We start from the raw sequence: 7,491 nt of genomic DNA, 5'->3' as shown, positions 1-7,491 counted from the left end.
GACCACCTTTCCAACAAGAAATTTTCCCAATATCCAATCTAAACCTCCCCTGGCCGAGCCTGGGGCCGTTCCCTCTCCTCCTGTCCCTGTTCCCTGGGACCAGAGCCCGACCCCCCGGCTGTCCCCTCCTGGCAGGAGCTGTGCAGAGCCACAAGGTCCCCCCTGAGCCTCCTTTTCTCCAGGCTGAGCCCCTTCCCAGCTCCCTCAGCCCCTTTCCAGCTCCTTCAGCTGCTCCTCATCAGCCTCCTGCTCCCTAAACTTGAGAAAAAAAATCCAAGCAAATCCCTCATTATTAGTAAACCCAAAGCAAGAAGAGCCCAACACCTCCCCCACGCTGAGTCTGTGCCATTGCATAATGGGAAACCCTCAAAGCTAAAATCTCCCTGCTCCTCTGCTGGTTGGAGCTCATGATTGACCATCTGGCTGCGATTTCCCAACTCCATCCGTGGAGGCAGGAGCCACTTTTGGGGTGAGCACAAGGACAAAAGGCCCCGAGGAGTCCCCAGGGAGGGGTCAGGGCCAGGCTGGGGGGGCTGAGGAGGCTCCAGAAGACACATCAGAGGGTCCAGAAGCACCTCTGCAGTGTGGAGAGGTGGGGAAATGTGTCTTGAGGGGTGTGAGCCACGGGGGGACAACCGTGGATCCACGGGGTTATCTGCCAGGGGAGGGAAAGAGCACCCAAAAACCAGTTCCACAACAGAGAAGAGAAGAGAAGAGAAGAGAAGAGAAGAGAAGAGAAGAGAAGAGAAGAGAAGAGAAGAGAAGAGAAGAGAAGAGAAGAGAAGAGAAGAGAAGAGAAGAGAAGAGAAGAGAAGAGAAGAGAAGAGAAGAGAAGAGAAGAGAAGAGAAGAGAAGAGAAGAGAAGAGAAGAGAAGAGAAGAGAAGAGAAGAGAAGAGAAGAGAAGAGAAGAGAAGAGAAGAGAAGAGAAGAGAAGAGAAGAGAAGAGAAGAGAAGAGAAGAGAAGAGAAGAGAAGAGAAGAGAAGAGAAGAGAAGAGAAGAGAAGAGAAGAGAAGAGAAGAGAAGAGAAGAGAAGAGAAGAGAAGAGAAGAAGTCACTCTGTCTCTCTCCCACAGTGTGCCCTGTGATGGATCACCTTCACCGAGCCTCTCTAAGTTGAGGCCTTTATTTGATACATGGAAAATTCAGGGGAATTGATGGGTTTGTCACCATGGAGAAGCTCAGCAGGAGGAGTATGCACACCTCAGGTGGAAGCAGATCCCAGTTCTGCCTCGCCCACGATGGGAATTTTGCTTTTTAGCTCCAGATGGAAACAAGAAACAAACCCATGCACGGGAAAAAGGGCATTTGGGGAAAGAGGCTCCTGGCTCTCACTCCAGCCCCCTGCCAGGGGCAGGGACACCTTCCACTGTCCCAGGCTGCTCAGAGCTGCATCCAGCCTGGCCTTGGACACTCCCAGGAATGCAGAGGGGCAGCCACAGCTTCTCTGGACAACTTGTGCTGTGCCTTAACCACTCCAGGAATAAAAGCTTCCTTTCTTAAATTTAATTTAAATTGATCCTCTTTCAATTGCAAACCGTCACCCCTCATCCTGCCACAACAGGCACCAGTGAAGAGTTTGTCCCTGTCCTCTTATCCCCTTAAGTGCTGAAAGCCCTGTGATAACACACCCAGAGTTACCCAAGGAATTTGCAGGGGAAAGCCGGGATTGTTCAGCTTTTAGGTAAAGATACCTGAGCTGAAACCTTTGCTGCCCATTTTGAGGGACCCCGACCCGATTTCTCCCGGCAGAGGGAATCCCTGAACAGCAGAGACAAAGGACACGAGCAGAAACTCGGGTTCCGTGGCTGCCCACCAAAAAAATCACTTGTAAGGGTTCTCAGAGGCTTACGGGGCTCAGGGTGAGGGACCTGCCAGGGCCCAGCATGGGAGCGCTGGGGATGGAGCGTCCCCTTGTTATGGACAAAACAGCCTTTGGCTTTAGCTAAGTACTGACACTGAAATGTTAATTAGCTAATTGCTCCTGGGAATCACCTACCGCCCCGCCCTCACTGCCATCCTAGCACTGGGATGCAAATAGAGGAACCTGTGGAATAGTGGGAGGGGGTTTTGGGGATGAAAACACCCCTAAATGGAAAAGATGGGCACAGTGGAGGGGGCTGGATGGGTGTGCTGGTTGGGGAAAAGGGAACCACATCCCTGGTCTGTGTCTGACCTGTCACCAGAGCCTGCAGAGGACTGGACTGGGCTGTTTCAGCAGAGCGCTGAAACTCAGTGTGGGGGCACAGAGAAAAGGCGAGAGGGGCTGAGTGAGCCCCGGGGCAGGAACAGCCCCAATTCCCCGGGCAGAGCGAGCAGCATCTCCCTGAGCCCTTTGAGGAGCACTCCCCCTCCCTGCCGGGCCCTGCCTGCATCCCTCGCGTGTTTGGGACCCTTCCAGGGCCGGGGAGCAGAGGTTGCCGAGTTAAACTGGCAGCTGACAAAGAGAAGGTTTTGTTTTCCCATTTCCTGAGCTTTTCTTCCCAGTCCTTGAGAATTTAAATTCGCAGCTAGAATGAGCAGTTTGTTAAATGGGGTTTGAGGGCTCTCAAGGTCCTGGCCTCCAGGTCAGAGAATTTTATGTAACTCTCTCCCCATCCTGCTCTGGCTATGGCACCTTCTCTGTGATGTCCTTTCTTCACAAGAATCCTCCCCTTTCCCTCACTGGATAGCAAAATACCCAAAATGGCTCAATTTGACCACTGCAGAGCATCCTAATGTACTGTTTTGTTAAAAACCCAGCAGGCTCCTTATGCTGCTCTGTCCAGCTGGTCAGCAAGGGAAGGCAAGAGGGGAAAAGAAACCAGATTTCAGAGCCAACAATTCAAACAGAATTTCATTTCACAGAATCACAGAATCACTGAGGTTGGAAAAGACCTCTGAGACCATCAAGTCCCACCTTGGACCTCCCCTGGGCTCGTCCTCTGCACCTCTCCCCTGCACTTCACCCTACAAACTCACTGTCTCTGGGACACAGAATGCATCTGGCCTTGTGTCCCAGAAGGTTCTCACCACTGCCAGTTCCTGTCCCCGTGTGTCCCCTGACACCTGCCCAGCCCCACTCCCAAATTCCTCCCTCACTCCTGTCCTTACCTGTCTGCAGCAGCAGCACTTCTGCTCACCACCACTTCTCCTGGCCCTGGAAGGGTCCCAAACTTCCCATTAACTGTCCTGAAGGCAGCAGCACCTGCAGGAGAGTTGGAGGTTATTATGTTGTGCATATTATATAGATAGCAGATACATAAAACCATAAAAATCAGACTGGTTTGTGTTGAAAAGACCTTTTTAAAGAACTTCCAGTGCCACCCCTGCCACGGCAGGGACAACTTCCACTGTCCCAGGCTGCTCCAAGCCCTGTCCAGCCTGGCCTTGGGCACTGCCAGGGATCCAGGGGCAGCCACAGCTGCTCTGGGCACCCTGTGCCAGGGCTGCCCACCCTCACAGGGAAGAATTTCTTCCCAATATCCCATCCATCCCTTCCCTCTGGCAGTGGAAGCCATTCCCCCTTGCTCTGCCACTCCAGGCCCTTCTCACTCCAGGCCCTGGTGTGTTCCCAAAGCTGTTTTCAGTACACAACAGTTTTGAAAAATTTGTTGATTACAGTTTTTCAGGTGATTTCAATTTCATAAAAAACGTTAAGCAAACATTCATAAATGGAATATCAATTTTCTAGGATAAAAAACACTCGGGGAAGGGGAGGGAAAGAAGTAACTCCCTTCAGTGATTATACATCTTTAAATAGGGCAAGGCAAGAGCTGAGGAGCTGCCCTGGTGCTTCCCAACACTCCCAGCAGAGCTGAGAATACCAGGGCTTGTTTGCTGGCTGGAGGAATCCCCTCCATCAGCAGGGACGGGCTCCTGAGTGCCAGGGGAGCCCCCAGGGGAACCCCCAGCCTCACCCACCTCTGCCAGGGCTCGGGGAAAGTGGGTTCCTTCTTCTGCTCCTGCTCAGCCACGTTCACCCCACAGAGGGAATCCAGGCTGGGGACAGCCACAGGCACAGCTCAGGCACAGGGAAGGGCTCAGGGTCACCCTCCTGGGCTCCACATGGAGTTCCACTCCTGGGCTCCACAACCTCTGCCAAAGAGTCACTGGAACATCCTGTGCAATAAAAACAACAGGCAGGAGGACAGCAAAACCTGGCCTGCACAGAAATGGCTCCCAAGTCCCCAAAAGCGCTGATCAGATGTCTTGAAATCCTCCTTCCAAGGCATTTTGCCCAGCTATCAACATGGAATTTACACAACAGCGATAATGTCACGCTGCAGAAAACAAAATGTCATTTCCCGAGCAGCGATGAACTGGTATTTGGAGCCTCCTCTGATACAGGGAAAATGAATGACAATTTCCCTGGGAGCAGAAGCCTCCAGGCTCCTTCCCTGCTGCTTTGGAGGTGGATTACACTGAGTTATGGATTAACAGAGCATCCTTTAACTCCTGCAAACGGCTCTGCCCCTCAGGAGCTGTTCCACAGTGTCTGAGCTGAGCCCGTCCCATTCACAGGGATCAGGCACTGAGCACATCTCAATGAACAGCACAGCAGCAAACCGTGTTCCTGGGACAGAAATTCCTGAATTATTAACAAACCAAGCTACAGGAATGGAACACACTTCCATGCAAGCTGCTACAAAAGCGTAGCTGAACTACAGGTAGGAGCACTTAACATTAACGACATTTAACACCCAACCTGTGCTTCCAAAGGGAAAATCACTCTGCAGAGAGGATCTTGCACTGGCAATATCCTTCCCCTGACTTCCCAGCAGAGGAAAAGGCCGTGGGGCTGTCAGCAGGCAGCACAAAGCCTCTGCTGGGATCAGTCTAGACGTGTGGTGCTGGGAGAGCTCCTCAGGCACCCGAGGTATCTGCCTGGGGCTGGCAGATGTGACAGGGACCCCTGGGAGCTGCTTTGCTCCCTCCTGGAGCTGCAGCTGGAGGCTACACAAACACCCAGGGGCACCTCCAGCAGCTCTGCACATCTGAGCCGAGCCTGTGTGATCCCAGCTTTGACCTCTGCTTCTCCTCTGGAGCACACATCAAACACAACCACCACAGGCTGGGCTTCCACCAGCCCATTGCCCCACAAATGTCTCACCAGGGCAGAGCACTGGGGCTGCACCCACATTTTCAGCTGTGGTTAAAACAATTTCAGACCTTCTCACTGTGAATTCGCTGTTCAACAGAGGCTTCTGTCCCCAAAAGCACCGGGGCAACGCTGAGCTGGGACTCACCCAGGGATAACCACGGGTGCAAAGATTGCAGGAGGTCTGTGAGTGATTTATTAAAAAAATATGGATATTGATCTAGTATCGATACCAACTGTGACGGACAAAAACTCTCTAACAGTTTAAAGTTAGAAAGTGTGTGATTATTTGACACCAGGCAGTGTGTGGGATTGCTCCCAAATCCACACCGCACCTTCCAGGTGATTACAGAGTCTTTTTATCCATACAAGTATTGAATACTCAAAATACAAATCCATATTCATCATTTTGGTACATCCCATTCCCCACTTCGTATGCTAATCACTCCAAAAGCCATTCAGCATGTGTGGTTTGTCCCTTGAAATGGGTCGGTGGTCCCTTTTATGGGGAGGGGTCCCAAAATGAGGAAGTCAATGAAGTCTTCCTCGTTCTGACCTTTTTACCTTTTCAATGCAAATATGACAAATGAACTCTTGGTAGAACTCCCATTCCTTGTCTTCAATTGGTTTCAGAACAGAGGAGGCCCACAATTGTCTTATGTTCCTAAAAGCTATTTATCAGTTTCTATATTCTTCATTATAAACCCAGCTAACCAAACATTGTGCTGACAAGCAATTAATTATTAGTTAACTACTAACTCTTAACTTCATCAAGGCCTACTCATTTATTATTCTTATTTTAATTAACTCTAGTAAGGCTTATTTCTAACTAAAATCTTAGCTCCTCAAAATCTCTAAATGCCTTAAAGTTTACGTTTCAGTCAGTGCTGGGGCTGGCCTGGGTGGCCGCCACCCCTCCTGTCCCAGCAGCACCACGGCCCTTTCCTCCCTCTGGACAAGCAGCTCTTGTCCAAGTGCCCAGAACAGAGCCCAGACCCTTCCAGCCCCCTGCCAGCCCCTGCCATCCCCCTGCCAGCCCCTTCCAGCCCCTGCCAGCCCCTTCCAGCCCCTGCCAGCCCCTTCCAGCCCCCTGCCAGCCCCTGCCATCCCCCTGCCAGCCCCTTCCAGCCCCTTCCAGCCCCTTCCAGCCCCCTTCCAGCCCCTGCCAGCCCCTGCCAGCTCCTACCAGCCCCTGCCACCCCCTGCCAGCTGCAGGACAAACACTCCAGCCCCGTTTCCGCAGCCGAGGTCAGGCTGGCAGCGAGGGGACAGCAGGGACACCCAGCAGAGCCAGGCTGGGACAGCCACCACCGTGCCCTGGCAGCAAATCCCACACAGCTCCCCGTGCAGAAATGCAGATTTCCCTCTTTTCCACCCTTTCCCTGGTCTGACTTCCCAGCTTGGTGGGTTTTCCCTTTACTGATGCAACTGTTCTCGTCCCTGCACAGGTAATTCTGAGCTGATTTTATTGACCTACAAAAATTCCAAATTGTGGTTAAGACAAATCATTATATCCCTCTCCCTCCCCCCCCATATTCTATTGCTGGAAAAAAAGAAGCCATCTCACTCAGACTGGAGTAATCCACTGGATTTAATGTTTTGTTGTTTTTTTTTTTTCCAAACCCAGAGAATGTCACCACAAATCCAAAATCCATCCAGCATTTTTTTGTCTCAAAGTCTCTCCTGGATGTTTATTTCAAAATGGTCTAAATTAAGCCAAAGCAAGAGCATTTCAAAGCAATGCAGATATTGTTTCTTCAAAAGGAAAAACTAAATCTGTTATTCCAAAACCACCCACAGCCAGAACAGAGCTGGGACAGACCCCACAACCAGCAACAAACGCTCAGCTTCAATCCAAATGTGCACTTTGTACACAATGAAAGTGAAAACAAAAAAGCAGTAATAGAAACAGCTCCATTACTCGGGATTTTCAGAATGAATCCAGCACTGGGATTGGAATATTGTGGACACTGCTCATTAACAGGGATTTCCTGGGTGGGCAGAAGCCCCAGGATTGCCTTGAGGCAGCAGCTTCACACAGATCATTAACTGGGAAATAACACAAAATTAAGGAGCAACAGGTGGGAGCTGCTTTAAGTCCTTCATAGGAATTTGCTGTAGTTGGGGAAGAGAGCAGTGAGAAGGATTTTCCCTGCTCTCACTGGGGAAAGGCTGTTCAAAGCACCACACGGGGTTAAATGTCACCCATTTGGGACACTGAGCAGAGCAACCCAAGTGCTGAGGGTGATGAGTGGCCCGTGGCCACCAGCCCTGGTTGTCCCCAGGCTCCAAAGTCTCTCCTCATCCTGGTTTCCACCCAACTTCCCAGGCACACTCAGCTCAGCCTCTGCCCTCCGCTGTGACTTTTTTCAGGCCAGCAGAGCTGCTGAAGTGCCCCTGGAGCTCACTGGG

Source organism: Taeniopygia guttata, chromosome 27 (assembly GCF_048771995.1).
Source record: "Taeniopygia guttata chromosome 27, bTaeGut7.mat, whole genome shotgun sequence".
NCBI classification, from domain to species: Eukaryota; Metazoa; Chordata; class Aves; order Passeriformes; family Estrildidae; genus Taeniopygia; species Taeniopygia guttata.
This window is presented reverse-complemented; position numbering follows the sequence as displayed.